The sequence below is a fragment of the Triturus cristatus genome, chromosome 5_2 (genome assembly GCF_964204655.1).
Source record: "Triturus cristatus chromosome 5_2, aTriCri1.1, whole genome shotgun sequence".
In the NCBI taxonomy this organism is placed as follows: domain Eukaryota; kingdom Metazoa; phylum Chordata; class Amphibia; order Caudata; family Salamandridae; genus Triturus; species Triturus cristatus.
In genome coordinates this window covers 340,718,739-340,746,704 of record NC_140588.1, presented here as the reverse complement: position 1 = coordinate 340,746,704, position 27,966 = coordinate 340,718,739, and the positions used below count along the sequence as shown (strand labels likewise).

At 44.4% G+C, this 27,966-nt stretch overlaps 1 protein-coding gene across 3 annotated transcripts in view; it reads left to right on the top strand.

Annotated features, from left to right (window-relative positions):
• The window catches only part of WRNIP1 (WRN helicase interacting protein 1), a 320,975-nt gene that overhangs the window by 93,007 nt on the left and 200,002 nt on the right, over positions 1 to 27,966 (top strand). The window lies entirely within an intron of this gene.

Genomic DNA, 27,966 nt, shown 5'->3' with positions numbered 1-27,966 from the left:
ATTCACACACTCTGCCCACACATGCACACAGATTCACACATACACACAATCTCACTCACACACTCTTACACAAATACACTCAAAACAGCAAGCACACACACAACATACATATATTTAAAAGCATGTTCTTACTTACCTCAGCTGCCAGGGTAAGCCCTATTCCAACTATTTGTGTTCCATTGTTTTGTTAAACTAATGGGCTATAATGTAATATCATTCACTATTAGTATAACACGAAACGTACAAAAAAACAGGTGAGTGAAGCCCCTAACGACATCCGTAAGGACGAGCTGCTTCTGTTCCTATGAGAAGATACTCCTGTCAGACCTATATCATTTTACTGGTTGCCTACAAAAGGCTCAACAACAGGGCTGTTCCACAATAATTAGTCTTTCAAAAGTTGTACAAAAGGCATTACATTTTATTAATCTTCTTTTCATTTTGTATAAGTTAATCATTTTCTCCTTTTCAAAAGAAAATTTGTTGCTTTTTACAAGATCTCAATCAGTGAAAACATGTACGTATCTATTTTCAAATCTCAATGTGTAGAGAAACAATCAAGTTGACAGTAAACATTTAATTTTTGACATATACAAAAAATATTATTTACAGGTAAAATAAAGACGTGAATACATTCTATTAATTTTCCTGCCACTGAATTTGCCACTGCTGATGCCAGGGGTCGCAAAGGCAGTGCCTGTGGTCACAAGGGGCATGACAGGGGTCGCAGCAGCGACCCCTAAATGACGTCCTTGGCAGTATATTTAGGGGCGACTCCTCCATGTGGGCGGAGGAGCGTCGCCCCACTGCTTTCTCGCAGTGCGAGAAAGCAGAAGAAGTGTTGGTTGGTTAGCGGGTGGGTGGGCGGGTCTGCTGGAGTCCAGGGGAGGAGTCGCAAGCCCAATGTTGTGGACGCTGACTGTTCAAACCAGTCATGCACGCACTGCCCTTTCTCCATGTAGGCTGCCTACATGTAGAAAACGGCCTCCCCATTGACACCTGTGCGGTCAGCGTCCCAGCCAATCAAAACGCTGAAGAGGGAGGCTGCCTGCGGCTGCTTCCTGTGAGGACGACTCAACGCGGGACCGGACTGCCGAAGGTAAGTTTTTTTATTTAAAATTAACCCCCCCCCCCCCCCCCATCCTCCGCGAACTCCTCAAAAAGAAGAAATGTAAAATGATGCCACTAGTTCAGGTTCTGCAGGTCTTCGATACCAATGGGTCTATGGTGTCGCTGAACCTGCAAGACTCATACGTTCGTGTGCCGATAGCAGAAGAAGAATTTCTGCTTTGCAGTATTTTCACACCACCTCCAATTTACGCTACTGCCCTTTGGCCTTGTATCTGCCCCGTGGTTATTTCTAAAGTTGATATTGGTGGTTGTGGTGCATATTCGTAGGTCCTGGATACAGGTATGCTGATACCTCATTGCCTGGCTGCTGAAGGTGGGCACATTGCAGCTTGTCCCAAACCACCTTCCGACAACTGTATCAATTCTGATGGTTTTTCATCAAGCCAAAAATCCAGCTCCGGCTAAGACAATCAACTTATTTTATCGAGCTTTTCTAGACAGGTAACCCTCAGGGCCTTCCCAACCCTAAAACAAGTCTGGGATTTCAGGCTATGGTCATGATGATTTGGGCAGGGAGCATCAGTTCTGACCTTGATTCTGAGGCTGCTTTGGCTCTCGGAATCCTGCATGCTGCTGGTGCCTTACACCCATTGACCCAGGTGGACCCTTCATTTGCATTTACGGCTACAGTGGGCCCATGACTGAGAAAGCCTTTCAGATAGAATCCGTATTAAGACCGTTAGTGGTGGGTGACAGACAAGCTTTTTTCCTTGCCCTCTCTAGATTTTAAGGTTGGGACCAATGTGGATCACTGCGCTAGGGAGGTCATCTGGATAAGGTGGAGATGAGGTCTCTGTTCTCAGCTGGAGTAGTGCCACCCCATAAATGTTCTGGAGCTGGGAGCCATCCTGGGTAGATATATAGTGATAGCACCACTGTCATGGGGTACTACAACAAGTAGGACAGAATGGGCCTTGACCTCCAGGCTCTGAAGCTTTGCCGACGAATGGCATTTAACGGAATGTCCCTGCTGGTCAGTCACCTAGTGGAATCCCTCAATATTAGGGCAGACTAGCTCAGCAGACTTCATCCTGCCAGTCACCAGTGGTGTCCTTCCCCTGGAGATGGCACTGGGTAACTTACCAATTTGGAGAAGACTCAATAGACTTATTTGCTACCTATAAAAACACATTTAGTCAAGTGTTTTCTACAGTGTTTTTTCCTTCTCAGGGGAGGCTAGAGTCGCATTACACCTTCAGTTGATACACGTGGCTCTTGAATGGGATAAAAGTTTCTGCTACTCCAAAATGCTGACCCTGTACATCTGTCCTGTATTTCGTCTTCCTCTTTTGGAGGATCTGCTGTCCCAGCAGCCAGGCAGAGTGCTGGACTTAAACCACCGCAATTTTACATCTTCATGTTTTGTGTTCAAGCAGAACTAACTGGGTGCCTTGGTTTAGCATCTGAGGTGGTTGCTGTAATTTTTGCTTCCTGCCACCCTTCAACTGATCCAATTGATTTAAGCTGCTAATCCAAGTTGGTCACCTGATGTGAGAAGAAGCAGGTTGACCCTCTACAGACTAGAGTGTGTGTGCTCTTGCTCGTCGAAGTTTTGCTGTGGGAACTGTTATGGGTTACTTAGAGGCCCTTTCGGGCTTCCTTTGTTTACTTGATCAGCCCTCATTATTCAAATCACCCATTGTGGTGCGGTTTTCTAAAAGGATTTCACATGCGTTATCCCCTACTCCCTTCACTATGCCTCAGTGGGGTCTTAGTTTGATACTATGATTCTCAATGTGTGCTCTTTTCAGGCTTCTCCATAGTTTGCTCTGAGACTGGGAAGACTGGGATAATGCTATAACCTGGGAGTCTCCAGACTCTGGGTATTGGGCAGTACGTTTATTGTAGATACAGCTCTCCATGCGTCGTGCTTCCATCTCCAGTCAGTGGTAACTGCCACTGTCATGGTAACTGCCACTGTCAGGAACCCCCTCAACAGCACCATAACGGAACCAAACCATCAACATTCCAACCTTGCATAGATATACATGGCTTATATTACAAATACATGGCTAGAAGTGCTTGGAGTAGAGCACAAAATATCTCCCGTCTTTTACACCACAAGCTAATCATAAATATAATAATGAATGAAAAGAAACTTATAAACGCGCTACTTAGCCCGAAGGCGTCAAGGCGCCTAACCAAAAACAATTCAAATAGTAAAGCAGATCATATCTAAGCGTAGGCCTTGGCAAAAAGCCATGTCTTAAGGGCCTTCCTAAAAGCCAGCGCCGAGGGAAGAGATCTTATCTCCAAGGGCACGGAGTTCCACTGCCTAGGGGCGAGAGTTGAAAAAGCTCTACCTCCCCACTTAGCTTTACGTATCCTAGGCACTAGAAGCAAGAGCTTATTTGACGAACGGAGAGTTCTAGGGGGTGTGTAGGGGACCAGCAAATCCCTCACGCCACCCGACCGATTAGATGCCAAGGCTCTATAAATCAGAGTCAGGGACTTGAAAGATATCCTGGCCTCAATAGGGAGCCAGTGTAAGGTCCTTCTTGCCGTATGAGCCGAGGCCCGTTTGGGCAGGTCGAGGACCAGTCTAGCGGCAGCATTCTGCACCATTTGAAGACGGGTCACCAGGCCATTATTGATGCCCAGATAAAGAGCATTACAATAATCTAGTCTGGAACCAATCAATGCCAGGACAATTTGTTTCCTGGCCTGAAAAGACAAATAGTGCCTGATCCTCCGTAGGATGTTTATCAGGCCCCAACAGGTGGAGATGGTCCTCTTTACCTGTTGATCCATCCTCAAAAGGGGATCAATCAAAACACCTAGGTTTTTAGCCAGGGACGACGGAATGGGGCACACCCCCATAGAGGACGGCCACCAATCAGCCGACCAAAGATCCTCCTTTCCCCCGAACACCAGAATCTCTGTCTTTTCTCCATTGAGTTTCAATGAATTACAAACCATCCATTGATCGACTGCCTTCATACAGTTTTTAAAATTGGAGGCAGCCAGGATAGTAGGTTGGGTAAAAGACAGCAGAATCTGAGTGTCGTCAGCATAGGAAATTACCTCCATCCCGAAAGATCTGATAAGCCTGGCCAGTGGGGTGACATAGATGTTGAAAAGGGTCGGACTTAATGCCGACCCCTGAGGGACCCCACAGAGCACAGGAAGGGATGGAGACAGGAACTCCCCCAGCTTTACTCTCTGTTCCCTCTGATTAAGGAAGGATACCAGCAGACTAAGGGCCGCGCCCTTGACCCCTATCTCCCTCAGCCTTGATGTTAATACTGAGGGAGACAGGGTATCAAAGGCAGCCGAGAGATCCAAAAGGATGAGAAGAGTGGTCAGTCCCTTATCGACCCTGGTGCGAATGGTGTCAAGCACGATGGTAAGGGCAGATTCGGTACTGTGTTCTCTCCTAAAGCCATGCTGCGAATGGTCCAACTTATCATGGGCTTCCAGAAAGTCAACAAGATGCTTATTAAGGTGGATTTCCAGCATCTTGGCAGGAGCTGGGAGCAACGAGATGGGGCGAAAGTTCTTAAGCACACCTGGGTCAAGAGTGGGTTTCTTTAAGAGAGGCTTGACCACCGCTTTCTTCCACTGAGGGGGGAAGGTCCCTTCCTTCATTGCCCCATTCATCACACCCAATAAGGGTGGGAGAAGACAGTCTTTACACTGTTTAAAAAGTTTAAGGGGGCGCAGGGGTCTAAGGGGGAACCCGACCTAACCTTAGCCAGGAGAACTTCAAGATCCAGTAGGGAAAGAGAAGGAAAACTGGACAGACTTCCAGAGGACACCTCCTCAGATAAATATGACCAAGAACAATCTGTGGAGGTGGAAAGAGTCACCCTTTGTAGCTCCAATGCTGAGTGGATATCAACAATCTTGGTGTTGAAAAATTGTGCAATATCATTACACAACTGTTGTGAGCTTACCACAGGATCTGGCATCTTTAGTGAGATGAGCGTGTCCACGATTTTAAAAAGATCTTTGGGTGAGGAGAGTGAAGCAGTAAGAGAGGTGAAATATTCTTGTTTGATTTTAATTACCTCCTTCTTATAAATCCTCAAGAGAGTTTTATGTCTGTCCCTCTCACACGAGTGCCCACTAGACCGCCAACGACGTTCCTGTCGCCGTAGTCCCTGCCTGAGCAGTCTTAGTGGTTCGGAGAACCAAGGGGCCGAGGGAGTTCTTCTGGCAGAGTAGCACAAGGTGGCCGGTGCAAGTTCGTCAAGGGCTATTATGACCCCGTTCTCCAACCTCTCCACTGCCGATGTTACATCCTCCCCAGGGGTAATCGATAGCCCTGCAAGTTTGGGAGCGAGTAAGTTATTAGTTAGCTTTTTTAGATTACGTCTTTGTTCAAACTTACTAGGCTTATTGCCCCTATAGCTGGACAGGGAGGTCGTTAAGACCAAGGGAATTGCATAATGGTCGGACCATGAGAGGGGAAGGGGTAATTCAGTGACCAACCGAGTGTCGTTAGAGAAAACCCCATCGAGCGTATGACCAGCCGAATGGGTAGGTCCTCTGACTAGCTGTGTCAGCCCACACCCAGAGAAGGTATCCAAAAGAGATTGGGTTTCGGACGAGTCCACCTTCTCTAAATGGAAATTTACATCCCCCAAAACGGTGAGATGGTCACAGCCGAAGTATGGTTCTAAGATCTTGAGCATTTGACTGCAAAAGTCTGTTTTGCTCGCTGGGGGTCTGTAAATGAGGAGGCCCTTAAACGGCGTTCCATATGCCTCATTAATAGAAAATTGGAGAGCCTGGAAGGACTCCTGATAATCGTCTAGAGGGGTGATGTGACAGGACAGATGGTCCCTGTGAAGGATGCCAATCCCTCCCCCCATCCGGCCCACTCTATCCATTCTCACTAGAGTATAGCCATCTGGAACTGCCTCCACAAGATCAGGACCTGAGGAATCCTTTGCCCAGGTTTCAGTTATGAAGACCCAGTCCGGGACCCTGGACAATACGAAATCCTTAAAAGCTAGGTTATTTTTAATCAAGGACCTCGCATTTAAAAGGAAACCCGTGTTACTCCTCACCCTAGAGTCGAATTTGGGCCTCTGAACCACAGCTGATGGAGACGCTCCTAGGACAGGAGAGCCGAAACAGAGACAGGTGGGAGATGTCAAAAGTCCCTCAGGTGCATACCCATGATGGCAAGGGAGTATGGACGGTTTTAAAGCGGCAAAGTCCTGCCTCGTATATACTAACCTCGGTTTCTCCGGTGCGATGTCATCTACCCTGGCACCATCCAGCCCGTCCTTAGCGCGGACGGGCGCAGACGGGCTGGACTCTGGCGTGACTCCGGCGGGAGTACGGCGAACACGCTGCGCGATCACGCTGCGCGTCAGCATAGCAGGGATATATAGGGCTCTGCTCGGGGACCACCTGCGAGCTGGAGCGCTGCGACGCCAAGGTGACTACCAGTCTTCCCTATCCAAAATGGCGCCTAAGCAAAACACAATTCCGGGCGCCTAACGCGCTGGGGATAACCCGCTTAAGCAGCGGTGAGGAGCCAATTTAAAGTGCAAGGAAGAGGGGAGATAAAATCAAGGGAGAACTGCGCTAAATTAACATAAAGCAAATGGATAACAGGTAATATTTAAAAGTACAGTCTGACACTACGCTTAAGAATGAGCAGCTTAGGATGATTGACAGACCTGAATGGCGCCTTTTAAAGGCTTCCTAGATGATTGCCTCTGCTCGGGGACCACCTGCGAGCTGGAGCGCTGCGACGCAAAGGTGACTACCAGTCTTCCCTATCCAAAATGGCGCCATAGAGTAACAAAATAGATATAAGCAACCGATAAGTTAATAAACACGAGCGAGAGGAATATTTAAAAATTTAAACCTAAAGACAAACAATTTAAAGTGAATAGGAAGTTGCTAAAACAAAACATACTATTGAAGATAACTTAGATTTCTTTTTTTCCTCTTGACACCAAATGGTATGTGAATAATATAGTTAAAATCATCTTGCATACTCTTGCAAATAACTCTGAGGTCTCCTGACTCTTGGGGTTCTCTGGATTCTGGGCATTCGTATCATACCAGCAGCATCGTTACACATTCTGCCTCCATCCAGATTGTCCTCCCTTGGTCCAGGAGTCTGCAGAGTGTCACACGATCTCGTGCCACTCACTATCTGGTGATCTCGCAACAACATGTACCCACTGCACTCATCATTGCCGTTAACACTTTTTCACCCTTTGTTTTCCCTTCTCACTTTCAGAAGTGCATACTTCACCACTCTATAGAGGTTTCATCTCTCTCCATTGACTAGGACTATGTGCACTGATGCACTCCTTTAACCTGAAAGGGCGCATGGAACTTACTCAATCCACTCTGAATGCATCCTGAACGCACGTTGACCCAGTCACCAGGATGAATGCTTCCCTTACTCTTTTCATAGTCCAGAACTTCAAAACTCTCTGCCAAACTTTTCTCTTCAATCAAATTTCTAATCCAAGATGGAAGAACTTTGGTAGTAGGTCTCCTCCATCTCCTTACACAAAATGGAATCAATTTGGTGGCAGCATGCTCCATGGTGCGGAATGCCAACACCAAGTCCGAGACCACTTCCTCGACATCCAACCTATTTGCTAATGCTAATTCTAAAGCAGCCTTAACCATGCGATTTGCCCTCTCAACCATTGCATTGGCCTGGGGATTATACAATGCTGTGCGTGAATGCCTAATACCACAAACACTCAAAAATTCCTCCATATCCTGAGATGTAAATTGTGTTCTGTTGCAGGGAAAACGAACAGCAGGAAAACCTCCTCCCTGAAAACCTCACATAACACACTTATCATGATTTTGTTAGAAATTTCTGGAAGAAACCTTACAATCCACTATCTCAAACGTCAACCAAAACAACGGCAGATCTCTTTGCACGTTCAACACCTGACATTGGACCAATAAAATCGAGTCATACACTATGCCACACCTGACCCAGATAACGAATGCAGCCTAACTCCTCTTGAGATCCAATTTTCAACCTTTTCTCACATTCCTTGCACTCACCACACCATTCCACTTATGACTCTACATCATTGCCCATCCCAGTCCACCATAACTCCATTCTCAACTTCTTCTTCATAACCATTTGCGCTACATGCCCCTCATAAGATATTTCAGTTAACCGCTTCCGATCTTCATTGGGAGGTACTGTCTTGTCACTTCGCATAACTACCTTTTCGGCATCCCATGATGACTCATCCAATACTTTACTAAAGGGCCTCTGAGTATTAGGCAAGGCACTCCTCTCCCCTTTCTTGATCATTTGCTGTACTGCCTTCAAAACCTCTTTGTTGTTCTTGGCACATGACTACTCCAAGTCACCAAGTGCTCCAAGACTCCACTAAATGACATCCGCTGCAATCACCACCGATCTTACTTTGCACTTCTATCTGCACCTTCTTTATCTATTCTCTTCCAATCCAGCAACAATGGTGACAGGCAATCGACTTGGACATTCCTCCACCCGGATATATACTCTATGGTAAAATTGCATTCCTGCAGCTGTGAGGCCAATCTTGCAAGCCTTGCTGAACCTTTCCCCACACCTCCCGGGGATAATACCTTCACTAGAGGCTTGGGGTCAGTACGGAGAACTATTTGATGTCCACACGAATGTCCTAAAATATTCCACTCCCCATGCTGCTACTAGTGTCTCTCAATCAAGGAGTAATGATGCTCAACTGCAGTCAGTGAGCTCAAGGCAAATGCTGCAGATTTTCCCGATGATCCATACTTTTGAGATAGCACTGCCCCTATGCCAGTGGCACGGGCATCTACTGTGAGGATTATTCTTTTCTTAGTGTCAAAGGGAACTAGAATACCTGCATTAGAGATCTTTTTTAATGCTATCAGAACATTTTTGTTGGTTTATGCCCCGCAAGAAATTAACCCCTTTTCTCATGGACTCTTTCAAACATTCTGTTTTGCTAGCAAAGTTTTTAGCAAACTGAATAATATTCAGCCAATCCAAGAAATGACCAGAATTGGAACGTGTCTTGTGGTATGGGTGCTAATTTTATTGATGCAAGAACATCTTTCTTTAGTTCCCTCCCCTCAACAGATAAGATATGTCCCAAGTATTCAACTTCTGTTACTAAGAATACTAATTTCAGCTTGCGCAACGTTAGACTTGAGTTGGAAAGTCTGCCTAAAGCCTGATTCGGCACACATAGGTTAATTCTTCTATATATATATATATATATATATATATGAAGATCGTATTGATAAAAAAACACCCTAAAATAGATGGTCCTGACTCTATGCATACGCTGCCTTTGATTTGCCTGCTCCTAAACTCAAAATCTGTATACAAATACCCTATGAAGTCTATCTGCCCTCTCTAATACCCTCCCGGATTGATGTCCTTTGGTAACAACCTTACAAGAGGCCATTTGGAAAGAAACATACTCTTGGGAATAATTGTATACAGCGAGCCAGAATCTACCATCAAGTATTTTTTTCTTCCCTTATAGTAAATTCTTCTTTGGGTCTGTTCTTTCTTCTCTCCTCAACCTTTATCTCCCCTACACACAAAACACTATCAGGTCTTGTACTATTTTCTACAGCAGGTATTTTCTCCTTCACAACTGCCACCTTGTCTTTGCCATTATCCCTACACATCATAGCAAAGTGTCCTTTGTGCCTGCACCGTCTACACTTCTTCCCAATGGTGAAACAATGTCTTAAGTCCGAAGTTTGGTAGCTACTCCTACACCTATTGCACATCTTGTGAACATGTTTGTTTCTGAGAACACTTTTTACTCCTTTTGCACCCTGCTTAGAGGTTGACGCCACCTCCCCATCCACTTTGTCCACTGCAGACACCTCATTTCCCCCCTTTGATATCGCTCCGATCCATCTCCTTCATACAATACTCTGATTCATCCACAATTTTAGCAATCTCCATTGCATCTTTTAAAGATGGTTCCTTGGCAGCCCAAAAGCGTTCCTGCACTTTTCTGCTTCTGCATTGTACAATGAGCATCAGCTCGTCTGTCATTGTTCCAAATTTGCATTTGACTGAAAGTTCTCGTAACCATGTTATGAAATAGTCTAAAGATTCGCCTACTGTCTGTGGCGGATTATAGAATTTATACCTCCTCATAACCACATTGGCACCCTTGGCAAACCTCATCTCCAATCTTTTCCCGGCTTCACAGTGCACATCCTCTACAGGTTGCCCTTCGTTGTTCATCGTCGGGGGTAACTAGTTGGATATATGCTGTCCTTCCTTCCCTAGCTTACTTGGAAGGATTGCTTTTATCCGGCTTGAACTGAACTCCTGCCCATCCTGTGCCTCCAAATAATTGTCGAATATATCCACCTATTCCTCCCACTCTGAATGGGACTCCAGGTTGTGCCAAGAAAAGTAGTGGAGGTGTAATAATGGTAACGTCCATATTATTTTTAGACAGCTGTAACTTTAAATGCTGAGTTGTCATTAATCTCCTTTACTTTTACTGATGCACCTGCCCAGCTTGCCAACAGTTCATACATGCAAACTAGTTATTTATTTTAATATGCGGTGGCCGTGGACAACGTGGTTTAAAAAAAAAAAAAAAAAAAAAATTTTATGTGACAGCCTTTCTCTATGCTGTCTGCACAGCCTGCCAGCAGTTCCTAGATGCAGACTCCGCGCTCTGCTTTGCCTGCTTTTGAGGACAGTTGCATTGTGGTGGTTTGAGCATTCCTCCATTTGCACTGGAAGACAGCGAGTGAGTTTGATCGCCGTAAAGTGCTCGATTCCTCGCGCTCACAGCGGATGAGTGAGGACTTCACTGGGCAGCCTTGCATGGGTTGCGCATGTGAGATCGTTAACATTAAAGTTACTAATATTTAAAGTTGCCATAAAATTTTAGCACTTGCCCAAATAGTAAAGCGCTAAAGTTCATCCCCACTTTTCTGGTTCTGAATGGTAATGTCCCTTAGTTGCTCACGTTTCAGTCTATTGACGTTCATGCAAGGAGGAAGTTCTTCTCCGCTAGGCTGGCTCCTTGTCGCCAAAACTATGCTGTAATCCAGTGGTTCCGAAACTTTCTTTGACCCGCGCCTCCATTGGCCATTTCCTGTGGCTCCCCACTTTTACTTTTTTTGGAAGGTGGGGGGGGGGGGGTTGGGGGGGAGTGACGGATATAAGCCCAGCCTCGGGAGTACTTGCATTTTTTCTCCCTGAAAATAATTGGGATGAAGCTGATGACGGTATTATAAACATATACGCAGGGTGTTTCATATTACTATGGCGGCGCCTCTAATAAGATATTCGTAGTTACACTTCTTTTCCCATGCCTTTTTTTAGAGTACCCTCTAAAACTTTTTTATCCTACTTGCAGTGCTAGATAGAACCCATATGCATGTAGGCTCCATTGCCAAAGTGTTTCTGCTCTTGAAGAATATTTGCATGCACTTCTTCCATTTCTACCCATGTCATACGTGCCAACACACCGGTCTCAGCAGTGTGACTCACTATTTTTTAAACCACATACAGCTTTATTTTTGCTGTCTCCTCCGTAAAATTGTCTCCAAATCAAAGCAAGCCAACTACATTTCTCTGATTTATTTTTTAAACATCCCTCTTTCTTGCTTCCAAATGTTGGCATTATGCCGTATACTTTCCTGTGCTCAAGGAGCGAGCAGGTCTGTCTGGAAATGTGTGTGTACTTAAAGAAGCATGTACTAGAAGTACCTATGGTTCAATTACAAGTGTCAATACTTAATAATACTTGATGTGTTTAATAGACCGGACAATTGTACTTTCCTTGCATTGGTGTAAAATGCATTTGGAAAAAAATAAATCAGGCATCTTCCGCTTACTTTGGGAGTGTTGGAACATGGAGATCCAGTGAATTATGGAGGTCATCTCCCTTGCCATGCCATCAATTAAGCACTATGTTTACAGCTTTAGGTATGTCACTTACAAATCATCAACATCATGCATTTAAGTCTAATTATTTTAACTGAAGCCAACAGACCCTTCAACATTAAATGCATGAAAGTGCTTGGTGCGCGGCTACCCTGGCTTGGTTTGGTGGCTTCCCAGGGAGCCACGGCGCACAGTTCGGGAACCACCGCTGTAATCAGTAAGTCTCCAGACTCGGGGTATTGAGCAATATGTTTATTGTAAATCCATCTCTCCATGCCTGGTGCTCCCACCTCTAACTGCAACTGTTAGGAACCCCCTCAGCAGCACCTTAACAGAACCAATCCATCATGAACATTGCAACCTTGCATAGATTTTACGTGGATTGTGTTATAAATACGTGGCTAGAAGTGCTTGAAGTAGATCACAACAGTTTCTCATTGCTATCACATTTACGCGTCACATCAGCGAGCTGCAGGCCTCGTCAGTTCAGGGTATGCATTACCTTTCTTTCTTGACAAATTGGTGCTTAGGGCATATGCTGCATTTCTCCTGGAAGTAGTGGCATCCTTCCCAGTGGACTAAGTCACATCTCAGTCGATTCCCATTTGTTTCTCATTTTCAGAAATGTCTGGGGTTAGTAGGTTCGCCTGAGTGCCCGCCAACCTTGATCAAAAATGCTGCATTCATCCTCCTGAAAGCTCCCCCATCAAAACCATCCGAGTCTCTGGATCCCTGCTCGAACTCTCAAAAAACCCGTCCATGTCTGATAACCTCGCATCCAGAATACCTAGGGTAACACAAATTTAGGTCAAGCCTTGGGAGCGATGTGTTTCAGCATTATGGAGATTGGAGGTAAATACTACGTTTGGAAACTAAATGCTACAAATCTGAAAAACGTCCTCTTCGGTGCAAATCCGGCAGCAACCAGGCACCCAAACAGACACTTTGGGGTGTGTGGATGTTAAAAATTAGATGGTTGTGGTATGTTTCCATAGAACCCACGGGTGATATATTTGACTACAAGACAGGTATTCTAAAATGGTATTTCGTTTGTAGCTTCTTTCCTAAATCCCAAAGGCACTGCATCCAGTTTATTGCCTGTGGGTACCCTGAACCCATTTAAAACCCATACATGTCTGGTTTCTCCTAACCCAGGTGGCCCCTAGGAAGATATTTAGAACTTAAGCCTTGGCACGGATATGTTTCTGCACGAGAAAGTTCTGAGAAACCATTTATAAACTCTGAAAAGCGTCTTGGTCTCAGATCAATACAGTAATAGTGATAGGAGCATGACCAGGCTGGACCAGAGCTCAGCACAGATAAAAAGATTTTGGTTCTGTTACTCAGCAGTGCAAATTATTATACTCTCTTCTGACACAGAACATTTAATTTCTTGTGAATGTGTTGCATGTACAATTAGATCCAAGTATTTGTTTGACCATATAGACAAAAGCACCTAATGATGCGGTGTTGGAACTCCATCCCCCCCGATGCCCTTGGCAGGCACACGTACAACCCCAAAGTGACTTTGACACAGGTGGCTCTTCTTCAGTATCTGATAGTTTATATGAAGTGCTTGCAACAAGCTAGTCTCTTCAGCTTCCAGTATTGGCTGTGACATATCTTTCAGTGTTAGGTACTTTATCTGTCCAACTTCCTTCAGTGGTCAATGCTCCTTTCTCCTTAATGGGCACAGCTTCTTTTACTTCCACAGAATGTCGCCATCAAAGAGATCTTCGGGAAGATGAGAGTAACGTGACTAGTCATCGTGTTCTGCTGATGTTCAGGTTGGCAAAAAAATTACCTGTGGCCAGTTTGCTTGTGTTTTACATTGGCTTGGGGTTTTGTCCTTTATTAGCCCACTTAGATCTAATGAGAAGTTCCCACAAGGTGCCTCAATAAGCTGCTAGCCTTTTTCTACTCCTCAGTCCATTTTCTCTGTTACATTATTAATGTCTGCCCACTATTTCAGCCTCCGCTAAAACTATATTTGTGAGCCGCAAGTTTATGTTTGTGAGAATGAAGGGGAAAAGGTGTGAAGAGGTTGGAGAAGACTGACCGGAAGAGAATGCACTTTGTGGGTCCCCGTGGCTTAAAATATAAATCTTTCCGAGCAGTTTGTGGACCTCTTTCCTCTTCTCAAGTTTCCCACGGTCCAGAAAGTGCTTTGTACATATCTCTTTATAGACCCGCAGATATCCATATACAGATGGAAGCACTACAGCAGAAAAGTTTCATTCTCACTAAGAAGTAAGAGCGTACAGCCGGTTCACCAGGTTCAAAACCCATACAACGAAACCAAAACATAAGATTATGAATACTGTTTTGGTATCTGCCTCATCCACCTATTGTTCTCACAACCTGTGGCATTTGTTAATGCACAAAGAATGCATGTGCTGACTACCACGTCTGCTTTACAGCGTATTGTCGTCTTTATGTTGGCTAGAAGAGATGCCTGCACCTGCAATTTGTAAACATGTACTACTTCTATGCACCGCCAATAGGCAAACCTGAAACACAGAGTTTCTCATGGAGTTAATGGTTAAGCCCTTCACGAGTTGTATTAAAGTGTTTAAGTAAAGGACTGCGCAAACCACTGTTCACTGAAAAAAAATATTTAAAAAAAACGGAATAAAAAATGTACCGGAGACCTGAATGAATATTCCAGGAAATGCTTTTATCACCTAAATGTGATTTGTCCTTTAATTGTGTTTATAAGTTATGACATTCTCGGAGGTCTTCAACTGAGGCTCATTCCTTGCCCAAAACTTCACATGCGCGGCTGAGAATAAAAGAGGTGCTTTTCTGTTTGCGCCTTCATATTTCTCAAATTTATGTCCCTACATTTGTGATTGCCCTAAAGAGCATTGTTGTTCTGATGAATACTTCTAATCGCAGATTCCTTACTGTAGAATACTCCACAGGTGCCAGACTGGATTCTGGAACTTTCTTAGGAATGCTTCTCTGCACTGATAGGCGACTGTGTGCTAGCTCGAGTGCAGACGCATATAAGCGCCACCTGTGTGGGCTAACACCAGTTCCTTTATTTCTGCATGTTCCGACACAGATCTTGAGCTCTGCACCCACATTCAACATCTTGAATTTTTTTTTAACATTTTGAAAACCACTGTGCTGAGAAACGATGTCCTATACGAAAACAACCGACTTTTTGCCATGCCATGATTGTAGAAAACAGATGTTGGTCACAGGCCGGCAGGAGGTGTGTCTGGTGTCCGGGTCACAACTCTTAAGTCATGCGACAAGTGCACCCTCATGCACCACAAGGTGATCCAGGACTGGGCAAAGCTGTATGTCGCCGAACATAGGAAGTCGAGACCCTCGCATAAGTCAGTCTTTTGCTCCAGGGTAATCGGAGCAGTTTTGGTCTCGCACCTGGGGCTTATCTCGCAAGAGGTCTACCTCGCACTCAAAGTCCTCTAGTAAGTCCAAATTATACTGTAAATGCCAACATAAAAAAGAGAAGCAGTTCTCAACCCCCCATCTTGCTACTTTGTGTCAATGAAGGAGGTGCGAGAGCATCACAATGTTAGTTGGGCTCCCCTGAGAGACTATATTCAGAGTCAATTACCTAGCTGATCCCAATGTGCCTTTGTTTCCTGGGCCACCGACGATTCTGCAGCAAATGTAGTTCTTCTAAGGGGCCATGTTGCAGATCTTGTGTGCTTTTCTGCCGCCCTCTGATGCACCTTAAGGCCCCAAAGATCTGCAAGGGCCTACAGTCCAGTTACTGTTAGTGGAGTTTTCCCTGGTGCCCACTGACCCTTCGAAACTTGTTCTGGGTCCAATTCTGATTCCGGCACAGATGCCTGCCCCTGTGCTTGGACCTGCACCAGGCTGCCAGTCCTTGACACCGGTGACTTCATTGCCGGTGCCAGAAGAGGATCCAGTTATGATTCTGATCCTGAACTAACCTAGCCTGAACTCTATCTATGATATAACTAAAATGCAACCAGTCATTATACAGCCGGAGTCTGCACCAATGCTTCCATAAAGGTGGTTGCACCAACAGAGACTCCATTATGTTTTCTGCTTTTACGCCGAACGAGGTCCACTACTAGAGAGATTTGATGAAGGTGGGATAGGAGATAGTGATCATTCCACTCATTATGATGATAACCGTTTTCATATGGATTTTCAAGATGTCAGTGGGCTTGGTACCTCCCTTGATGCACAGGTGGACTCGCCACTTGGACCACCGATTGAAGAGAGTGAATGCTTGGAAAGGGTGGCTGGCACCAGCCTTGTGCTCCACCCCCATCCGTGAATGCGTTCCACACAGTTTTCTGGCGTTGTGTAATCTAGCCTCATGGGTAAGCCATTTGATGGCTCAGGCCTGATGAGCAGCGAAAAAGCAGATTTTTCCCTGGAGTGTTTTAAGTAGAGCCATGGTACTCTCCCTGGTATTGTTGACTCCCAACAAGCACTTTTTGCACCGGTTTAGGAAATTCAGGGGCTACTTAAGGGGGCTGGTAGACAGACCGCCTTAATAGTCCCAACCACTGCAGTAACAAAGTCCTAAGGCTGGGACGGGGAGTCTGGCAGGCATCACATAGTCCAGCAAGGGCATCAGCCCTCCCGTTCCCCTTTGCAGCGGCAACCAATTCGAAGCCACTTTAGTTTGCCGTTAGCGGCACACTGTTCTCCTGTACATTTTCATCCTGTGTGGAAGAGTGGAGGATCCAGTCTTCCCTCCCAATATGGCTATCCATCATATATATATGTCAGAGGGATCATACAGATCGTTAAGCCTGGCTATGCCCTACCCTTTGTTTGCTCCACCATATCTTCCCACCACTTTTGGCCACCTCTCCTTTCTACTACAGGAAGTGCAAGTGTTGCTCTCCAAAGATGGTTGAGGATGCCAGTCCTCCCGTACTAGCTATTGAAGGTGGGCTTGCCACATTCAGTCGTAAACCACCTTTAGACAGAAACAAACTTGTTGACATCATTGGGGTTTCTGATCATTGATTAGAGTTGCATTTGACTGCTAGGCAGAGGTTGCTATTCATTGGTGGTATCCTGGACATAGTGCAATTCAAGGCCGTCCATCCGCCACAGCGAGCCAGAGACATTCCGACTATGATCCCAATGTTGTCATATTAGTCTTGGGTATCAGTGAGAGCTGTTCTGAGAATTCTTGGCCTTTTAGGCTTCTGCATCTCCCTGGTCAACTACACCAGTTGGTACATGGGGGTTCTGCAATGGAATTTGAAGTTCCACTGGGCCCAGCACATAGAATATCTGGTGAAGCCATCCAGATATCAGAAGAGGCTCCTCACTATCTGCAGCTGTGGTTGCCCAAACATAATTGATCCAGCATCAGGCCCCTCTCCCTTCCCACCCAGAGCCGACGGTGGTGACAGATGCATCATTACTAAGTAGTGAAGGCCTTCTAGGAGAGGTGGAGATCAAAGAAATCTGGTCTCTGACATAAGACAGGCTCCATATCAATCTGTTGGTGTTGCGGGCATTCATCTGGCGTTAAAGGCTTCCTCCTGTTCATCAAAGGTAATCTGATTCAGGTTGTCACGGACAATATAAAAACCATGTGGTGCTGCAATCAACCAGTATGGTGTAGTGAGATTCTAGGTCCTGTCCTGTGTCAGGAGGCTTTGCACACCTGCAGCTGGCTGGAGCATCAGGGAATTTCCTTGACCATAAGCAACCTGCCGGGATCCTTGAATACCAGAGAGGACAAACACAGCTGATGATGGTGTATCACAAATAGTATTTCAATCTCGAGGTGGAACAGGGCATCTTTCAGCTAGATCTTTTTGCCATTTTTGAGAACATGCAGTGTCAAAGTTTTTGTTTTGGAGTTTCAGGACAAAAACTTTCTGAGAGATGCATTCCGGCTGGACTTCTGTACGCCTTAATGCCCCTGCCAAAGTTCTGAAAAGGATTAGGAACGACCAGGCCCAAGGCATCCTAGTGGCTCCGGATGGGACCAGGAGAGTATGGTGCCCATAACCCCTGGGCTTGAGCATCTGCCCTTCGATTAAGCTACCATTTCAGGGGAATCTTCTGTTGCAACAGCAAGGCATGGCCCTTTACACAAAACTCCGCAATCTACACCTCCATGCATGCAAAGTGAGCAGCGACAGTTAACTGCATTTGATTTGCCACCCGATGTGATAGACATCACCCTTGCAGAAAGACACCCATCCCAAAAAAATCTATTTACTCGATGTCTTGGGACAAATTTGCGTCCCAGTTTGGAGTTCACAAGAATGAATCTTTGCAAGCCAAACTGTCAGAAGTTCTGCTGTTTTTTGGCTCAAAGGCCTTACTGTGGACACTATTAACGGTTGTTTGGCATCCGTTTCAGCCTTTTTATGTTTGCCGGACCAACTGTCCTCCTTTAAATCATCTGTTGTGATGTGGTTTATTAAAGATTTGACATACATGTTCCCTCCCAAACTGTTTGTGGTGCTACAGTGGTACCTTTAAATTGGGCTTGACAGTGCTTGTATGACTCTAAAGGCTGTCTTCCTTATTGTGATCGCTTCAGCTCATTGCATGAATGAACTTCAGACACCCTCTGTGAAACCGCTTTGCACAACCTTTTTCAAGACAAATAGGTGCTGAAGACTCGAGTGGTCTTATTGCCTAAAGTTGTGACTCCCTTCCACAATGGGCAATTCTTCATCCCACCAGCATTCTTAGTCCCACTTCACCCCTCAAAAGAACAGGAGAGGCTTCATTGTCTGAACCACAAATAGGTCTTAAGCTTTTATATTGATCGTACCAAGGACCAGCATGTGGGGTTCTCCAGTATGTAGAAAGAAAAGATGGTGCAAAAGAGAGCTTGTTGAGGTGAGATAGTCCTCTGTATTAAGATCTACTACTCACTGGCCAAGAAGCAGCCTCTGAAATGTCAGAGAGCCCAATTCACCTTGGGCACGGCAACTACAACTGCTTTGGCACATAATGTTTCCCAAACTGCAAGCTGGGCATCAATTCACACATTTACCAGGCACTACTGCCTTGGTAGCCAGGTCTGCTGTGAAGGACATTTCACCTGTGCGTTCCTGCAAGATGTTTTGGTCTAAGTCAACTCCATCACTGGCCTAACAAAACTTGAGGGAGCCCCCCTGCAAGATAGACAGAGGGGCCGCCTCCGGACTAAATCGGGAGCTCTCCGGCCTGAGTACTGTGCCGACTGGGCCCCCTGGAGCTTGGGGGCCCCCGTACTTCGGGGGCCTGTGTTATGCCACTGAACTCCACAGACCCTCCACCTTGGGGGAAGTACTGCTTTTGTTTCTGTTCTAAGGTGAGAAATCTGCGATTAGCAGTATCTATCAGAAGAACAATTGTATGTAGCAAACTCCAAACTCTGCGGCTGACCCTTGGTTCAGCACATCAGTCCCTGTTCAATAAGTATAAATGTCCTGTGCATTACACTTCCGGAGTCTGCCGCAGTTGGTCTCCACTGGAATCCAGACAAGAACGTTTACGAAAAATGGAAGGTGCACCAGGAAAAAGGAGTCCAAACGTAAATAAGGAAGTCCTTTGGATTACTTTTATTCTTTATGATGAGGCATGCAGTCAGATATCGGCCAACGCGTTTCGTTCCTTACAAAAGAACATCTTCAGGGCTGAATTGATTGACACAAGTCAGCACATAAATATACACAAACACATACAATAAAAGCCACATCAATACATAAAAAAACTACATAATAACTATATATATATATACAAAACACATAACAAAGAATAATACATATAGATACATATATAAAAATAAATATACACCATATATTTACAGCAAATCCCTGTGACACCACACTATTTAAACCTTATACCTTCCATTCAAAAATATATAAACCATATCCTAATATAAGCCATAAATATAAATGACCAATATACACCATACCATGACATACATAAAACCTCAAAACAATAAAAATTTGAAGTACCACAAATAACAGATTAGTTACACACTTGTATATATGAATATACATTTTTTTTTATATATTTTACTTAAAAGCTTATTATTTAAAAAGAGAAATAGAAGAATCGCAAAATGTTAGGAGAAAGATTAACAGAAGAAAATGGGGAGAGAGGAGAAAGATAAAGTTGACAATCCTCACCAAAAAAACAAAGATTTCCAGGCTTGATGTAAAGCCATATTAAATTCTAATACTATATCTATATTCGAGAAAGACGGAAGAATATATCTGTATAGATAAGAAAGTGGAACTAGAAGGGAAAGCCCTATGAAATTATCAGACAATTGTAAATCAGCAATTCACATATAATGAAGAGTAGGAGAATTCTCACCAAGAATGGTAGTTAGCAGTAGTCCTGTCAAGTTCAAAACATAGAGGGATATAGGTTGAATCCCTACTGATAACCCCTCAATAAGAGTTCCAAAGCATTGATTACAGTTATGGCATTCTAAAGAAGTTAAAGCACAAAAAATCACCTCATAATAGACCATATTTTAATGGACAGTAAGGATGCACAAATGCAAAAACGCCCAGCATCAGGCTAGAAACCAAATATAATCACCTCATTCCGTTGTATGATACATAAAATGTATTATAGGAAGTCCCATCTGGAGGCCTCACAATCAAAGATCCAGTCGATTTAGTTCCAGCCCAGACTATCTATAAATGGTAATAGTATAGATTGTACTAATTCCATAAAAAAGACATTTTGGAGAGAATAGATACAATGTATATGGCCTAAATCACAAACTAATTTGTATTTCAAAGGACTCGTACGTGCCTTTATTTAAAAGGAAACCAATTAAAAGAATATGCGCACATAAAAAGTACTTCAAGTGTCTATTTAGGTATGATGCACAAACAAGCATACTTGGAATCCCTTTCAAACTTGGTGCACGATCTTAAGATATGCTTGCACACAATGAATAGAAGGGCTGGCATGCATCCCATATAGTACATGGGGCATATTCAGTATAACACACAAGAATTTTAGGAAAAGTATAACTACCGTCATGACAGGAAAGGGGGAATAACCCTAACATCCACTCTCCACTAAAATCAACACGCTACATAGCACTATCCCGGCGCCGTTCAAAGAATCACCCCTCGGTAAACACGGCTCAGGTGTTTGAAAAACAAATACAAACACGGCAGTATAACGAGACGAGCAATTTTTTATTATAAAAACGACTTATCAGCCGAGTCCCGGAGGCATTTAAATTTAAAAAAACCCGCCCCGAAGGCTCTTGAATTGAGCAAGCGAATACCACAAGCAATATAACAAGAAAAGCAATTCTTGTCAGGCGACTTACCAGCCGGGTCCCGAGAACTTCAAAGGCAGGTACGCCGCGCAAAGAGCTATCCGACGTCGTCAGTTATCATGAATTTAAATGCTCGCAGTCATCTAGCGTTCGAGCGGAAGTGCGTCACAAGTACAAATGACCACCCGGAGACCATAAGAGAATGGACGCCATATTGGAAAGGCAAAGTTATCCCTACTAAAGCCTAAGTTGTGACTATAGTATAGAAACTGAAAAGTAAAAGATATAAGCATTGCAGGGAAAAATTCCAGATGCAGCCTGCTGCCCGCAGAGTATTCTAAAATGAGGAATCTGTTGTTGGAGTATGCACCTGAAATATCATTACCAAAGGTAAGTAACGTGCTGAAAATCGTACCTGCTCAAATGGCTCAGTCTCTAAGCTAATTCATAAATTGTCCAAAACTTTTTAAATTGGGCTGGTGAGAAATTAGGGGCGCAAGACCTAATGTTCTCTGTTATTTGTGCTTCCACCTGTTGCGTCCCCATTTTTAGGTCTCGCCTAGCGTTGCAGCGCCCATGCGTTGCTCACTCTGCAAGGCTTCTTGTAATCAAGCCACTTTCAGAAGTGGAATCTAGGCTCCGCCCCTTCTTTCCATTGGCTTGCGTCATCGTTCATGCTAAACCCTGGCTTTCCATTGTCAGTGAGGCTTTTTAGTCCCTTCTTGTTACTGCCCGGTCTCCTTTTGGCCCGCCCTCCCGGACTGGATCTTTTACTCGCAGTGTTATCCAGTGTCCTTTAATTACTGGGTAGGCACTTTTTTGCCACTGGTTTACGCTATGCTATAGGAACTGGTTCTAAAGCGTGTTTTGGAGCACCCGGTGCAGTGCTCGTGTTTTCAGACCACTCGTTCCGTAAATGCAGTTTTATATGGGGGGGAATGCCACTCGAATGTATTACTTAAAGCGCTTTACGTGAGCGCCAGTTACTTCGCACAAGGAAACGTTAGTTTTTGCAGGAATACTTTCGGTTGTCGAAATTTCCTTTGCTTGGACAGCTTTTTTCAAATGTTTACCATGCCGCTTTTACCAGGCGTCCACTTAAAAGCATAACTTCAGAAATGGCAACATGTTTTCCGCTGTCGAAATTCCGTCTTTTCCTTTGATCAATGGGTTTCCTCTAAAAAAGCTTTATGGGGGGACCTAAGCTACTGAGGTGGCCATCTCGGAAACAGGCATACTATAGAGCGACGTTCTTACAACGCCCTTTAGTAGCAACGAACCTTGGCCCTGATGGTAATATGGCTGCCGCATAGAACATGCGCAGAATGATCCCACCAGGCAGAAGAACAGAGGGGGCCCGGAGCGGGGAGGAGGTGACGAGGAAGAACTGAGAGGGCCCTACCGAGCATCTAACAATCTGGCAACAGCCGCCTCAGTAGCAGGCGACGGGTTGCAGCTCACTCTGTGCTCCCTCACGCTCAACCCTGCCCCAAGCTGCAGACGGCCAACGCTTCCAGGGTCCAGGGTATGAGGGGTCAGCAATGGCTGTGGGGCCTTAAAGGGGCCGTGGCACCCATTGTGAGAGAGGAAGAGTGGGGACAGTCCTTGGCATTGTTTATTGTCCCACCTCTGCTGCACGTTTAAGTTCTGCATTTAAAGGTTTTAGTCGTGGGGAATCCCGAGCCCCTTTGAAACATTTCATTCGATATTTCTCCCTTATGTAGTAGCTTACCGCTTCCTGCACCTATAATTTGTCTCATTTGTTGCTCTTATTACAGAAAATTGCCTATTTGACTTGCTCATCTTTTTGTAATTTACCTCCTTGTTTTTAACATCACGCTAACACAATAGGACAATATACACCATACGTTGCCTTTCATAGATCACTTTCTCCCATTCGTTACCCATGGGGAGAATTTCAGCAATTTATTCTGCATACAGGGGAGTGTTGGTCTATTCACCATCTTTCAAAGTATTTCGATGTATTTATTGTTCCGTGCAGAAATTTAATAAATATATTGTCCTTCATCGTTTGATTACCACGTTATTGTCAAATATCGATATCCATACACTTCTGGTGCTCTAACAATTGCCAGGTTTGTTTTTAGACCACTTGCTGTCCACAACACTCACATTTATTCCCTATTTCTTTATGTTCTTTGACCACCCTGTAGTTCCTCGTACATTATTGCTACCGGCCTTATTTTTTCCCTTTATAAAGTAACATTCAACTTGTTGCCATCCTTGGTGCTTTTCTTTAGTTTCCTGTCCTCATAATTGCCCTCCCCATATTATTTTGCTTCCGATATGCACATTATTTTACATCCTCATCACTCCATCTTCACTCTCATGCTGATTTGCTCCATATTTGCTAATTTACCCTTTCTGTTGTCCCACATGACAATTTATACCACCCGCTGGAGACCCTGCCCCCTGTTGTCCCCTTGTGCTTTATATAGCCGCTTACTGCCACCCTGATCTCCTTCTTATTGACCCTCATACTTCGTTTCTCCCTTCTACCTGAACCTTAATTTACCTTTTTCTGGTTCTTCATCTCAGGTGAATTCCTATGTTATCCATCATACATTAGTAAATCTTGACTTGTTGATCCCACTTACATCACAATTGACTGTTTGATCTTTCATCGTTTTTTTTGTTGTCACATCTTAAATTTGAACTCCATAATTTTCACATCTACTGTACTGTTAGAACAATTTGTTGCTGCCCTTTCAGGCTCTTGCCTCTTCACACATTTAGTTCCACTCTCTTGTTCCCACACGTATATTTGTGTATACTCAATACCTTCCCTTGTCTCTCAGCCGTTTTCCCCACTGCCATGGTATTCCTTTCTCTGAAATTGTGCTCATTCAGGTTTTTTACATCGTGTTCTTCTAATTCCTCCTCATTTTTCACCTCTATACCCACTCAAATCTTGTATTTTAATATATGTACAATAGTTTCCCAAACAGGAGTATTCTCTGTACTGCCTGCTATTCTTTTTTGTTTTGTATGTAGTACATGACAGCTTGTGGTTCTTCTTTGCTTAATTACCTCTTCCCACTCCCGTCCTGGCTTCAACCAGATACATTTAATCCCATCACCCCCCATTGGACACTGATGGCCTTCCAGGGCCCCAACAGGTCCCTTGGGGCCCAGCTTTGTAGTGGCAGCGCATTCAGCAGCCTTAGGGGTCTTATCCAGACCCCAATGACAGCTGGTCTGGGGCTGAAGTTTTATTGCCCCAATGGAGCAGCGGTGTTGGCGGCTGCTTCCACTTCATCTTCACCAACCACAACAGCCGTGCAGTCTGGCTCGCACCAGCAGCAGCTTGTTAACCTTCATCACCATGGACCACAGGCCTGAACCATCCAAACCAGGATATGCTGGCTCGGCCAGTCGATACCAGGACTGCTGTGGTGGACCCTGAGCCTGAACGACCGATTGGCTATGGAGCCTTTGGTGTTGTTTGGTAAGTAGACTTGTATTGGGCTAAGTGTAAACAAATTATTGGTCTGTTCAAAAGCTGGAGAGCCACGAGGCCCAAAGTCTTATATAAGTGAAGTACAATGTCTGTGTTGTGCTGAGCCTGAATGCTTGCAGAACCGAGGGTGGGATTTTTTTTCTCCATACGGTTCTCTTTTAGAGCCATTCGTGTGGTTGCATCTTGTCCTGTGCAATATGTAGTTTTGTAACTATATCATCTGTTTCACAACCTCTATATGGTTGTGGAATTTGGAATCTGCAAGTAGTTGCTGAATTGAGGTGCCAATGATTTTTTTGCCTGCCATGTAATTTGTGACCTGTATTGATGGGAGGGAAGGCAGTGATGGCTTGTTGGTCTAGAGTTACACTGCTTGGACTGCCATGTGGCGTTGGTGCATTGTTCTGTGACTGCATGATGGGACAGCATTTATGCGAGTTTAAGGTATTGGCACTGTAAATGACAATGCGTTTTATTTATGTTTCAAAATCCAAAACCTAAATAAAAGGCATTACAATACCAATAGCTCAAACTCGCGTAAATGCGAGACCTATTGCATTGCAAATGCTTGTTAAGTGTTGCGGGGTTGGTACTTTATCAGGCCTGCGGTATATGTAGGTCTTAGGACTGTACACGGGTGGTGGATCCTCCTCCGATTCTGTTATGAGGGGCATGGTAGGATGCGAAGCAGTGTGAGCACTGTTCAAGGGATCTGGCATTTATTGTAAGGCCTTCATCACTATATTTCAGTTTAGAAAATTGTTTCCACTCAGTCTGTTTCAGTCGCGTTATAGAAACACACATTTTACAATCCATTTACAATTTGCGGCTGGAGGTGAGGGTGCTGGAGCTGAGCGTGCTCGAGCTGCCAGCCGGACTGACATATAGGGCAATTGAACAGAGCCCGAAGGGCTGCTCTGACAGATCAGTATATGGGCTGTGTTTTTGTTGTTGTTTTTTTGGGCTGTTTGTGGGCCTTTTTTATAGTCTGATGGGCCAGCTTTTACTGTTGATTTTTCTATTACCACATACATTGCCTGCAGCAACCACAAGTGCATACAGTCTTTCATACCATGCAAAACACCTACACAGCTTATCTTGGCAAGTTTAAAACTGCATTGATTTGCCAATGTGGGTCACTTTTTTAGCTATCTGATTGGCTAACTTCTAATTTAGTGTCCGGTTCTATTTTGTGTCGCACTCAGACCCTGCATAGGCAGAAGTAGGCTAAAATAATTTAGTAAAATGTCGTGCTAAAGCAAAGAGTAATTTGTACATGAATGTGCATTGCTAAATCAGAAAGAATTGGAGAACATACGCCATTGTTGGTGGAAACGAATCCTGGGGTAAATCGGATCAATGCAAAAAGAGCAATTGATGGACAGAATGCTGCAGAATGTCAAACATTTACCCCAGTGCAGCGATCTGGACCTAAATGCCCAGACGTGGGTCCCTTGCTCACTTTGCCACTGGATTCAAGCTAACTCGGCTGGTGAGGGATGTTACCCCGAAAGCAGTCCTAGGATGATTGTTTCCGGTCCAAGGAAGACCTGGCTTTGCAGTTGGGGCTGAACTGTTCCCATGAGGGACAGGGTCAAGACTGATTTTCATATGGCCAGGTCTAAACTGGGATGGTGAAGTGAGCTAAAGAACTATGATGGATTCAACCCAGATCTGTGACTGGGGGTGAGTGTCTGAAACGTTTCAGGGCTCCTCCATTGTCTCTTTGTGTTTCTAAATCGGATCACTGGAAGAGGAACTATAAATCCCTTGACCTTGCTCAGAATGGGCAGCTGGGGCCATTTGTGATTTAGCAATCGCACACCTAATTAGCCAACTGTAAACAAGATGGTGAAATACCTAAATATAAAACATCCAGTGCTCCGACGTGAACCAGCTGAGCTGAGGCTGGCCCCACCGAGGCAAGCGTACTATTGGATTATTCCAATGGTAAAGAAATGTATTTGAATACGAGCCCGTTTTGATGCACTCGTACACGTGGGAGCGTTACTGTTCAGTTTGCAGAAAGTGTTTGCCCGACAGTTGCATTTGGATAAAGGGGTACAGAACCGTTTGCAAAGCAGTGTGTACTGTGTGCTGCGTGCCCAGTAAAGCGAGGTTTAGCCAGGCTTTGAATACCAGCACACGTGAGAAAGGCTATGTGAACGTTGATGCAGCTTGTTAATGTAAAGTAAAGGCACGAGGGAGGAGGTTTTTATGAAATCGGAAACGTTTCAGGGCTTGTTACAGAACATTTGAAGCAATGAATTACAAATGTAAAATCTGTTTTATTTGTAAATGCATTTTAAGGTGCATGTAGCTTCGAAAATAACGTATATATCATACGAATATTCATTGGGAGTAGAAACTGTGCCATGCATGCATGTATTCATTCTTGAAGGCTTGTTACATAGAATGGAAGTTACAATTGATCTTGGTTATCATGGATTACTTTGGCCTTTTGAAACTCGTGCAAGTTGGATGAAACCCGCTTATGGGTTGGTTTTCCTGAAATGGATGACAGTACTAAAAATGCTGATAATTAAATGTATCTACTGCATTCAAGGGACTATGTAACCTGAAGTTAGTGGCTGGAAAAACTATAAATAGAGGAGCAAATGTTTGCATTCACCTATTTGTTTATTTGTATCAATGTCTGATCATGTTGCATCAAGTCTTCAATTAAGGTTGTGATTAGTTTTCAAGCGCCTTAAAATAAGGAACAGCTTAATTTGATTCCAATTAGTGGAGTACTCCGAGGATATGTCAGGCCTGAGTGCTGCACCTGAAATGCCCCCAGAAACTCCAAGTGAAGCTAGGGTGGTAATTGATATCTCGAACAGCTGCGGTAGGAAAAATGTGGCGGACGAAAATAGTACTTGAAGGTGTTGAAAATCTTTGAAATCGCTCAAAGAGCGAGATCTGCTGTAATACATAAATTGCTGTATACCAGTGTATCTCTCTGAAGATAGGTGAAGTGTTCCAGTGAAGAATTTGAAAACAGCACTTTTAAAAGAAACTTCTACCAGCTTTATACACGTTTTAACCCATTAACTCCCCAACTTAACATTAACCCCCCAACTTCTCCCATTTAGGAAGTGCATTAAGACCTGGCTCTTCCCTTAGACCTCCCTGTCTTACCTACTTGTGCTCCTCTTCAGTATAGTATTTTTCCTCAGCGCCAGGAAGCCTGCAAGGTATCAGCTGCGCTATATAAATAATTAAAATAATAAATAATAATAATAACTGCCTGGCCTT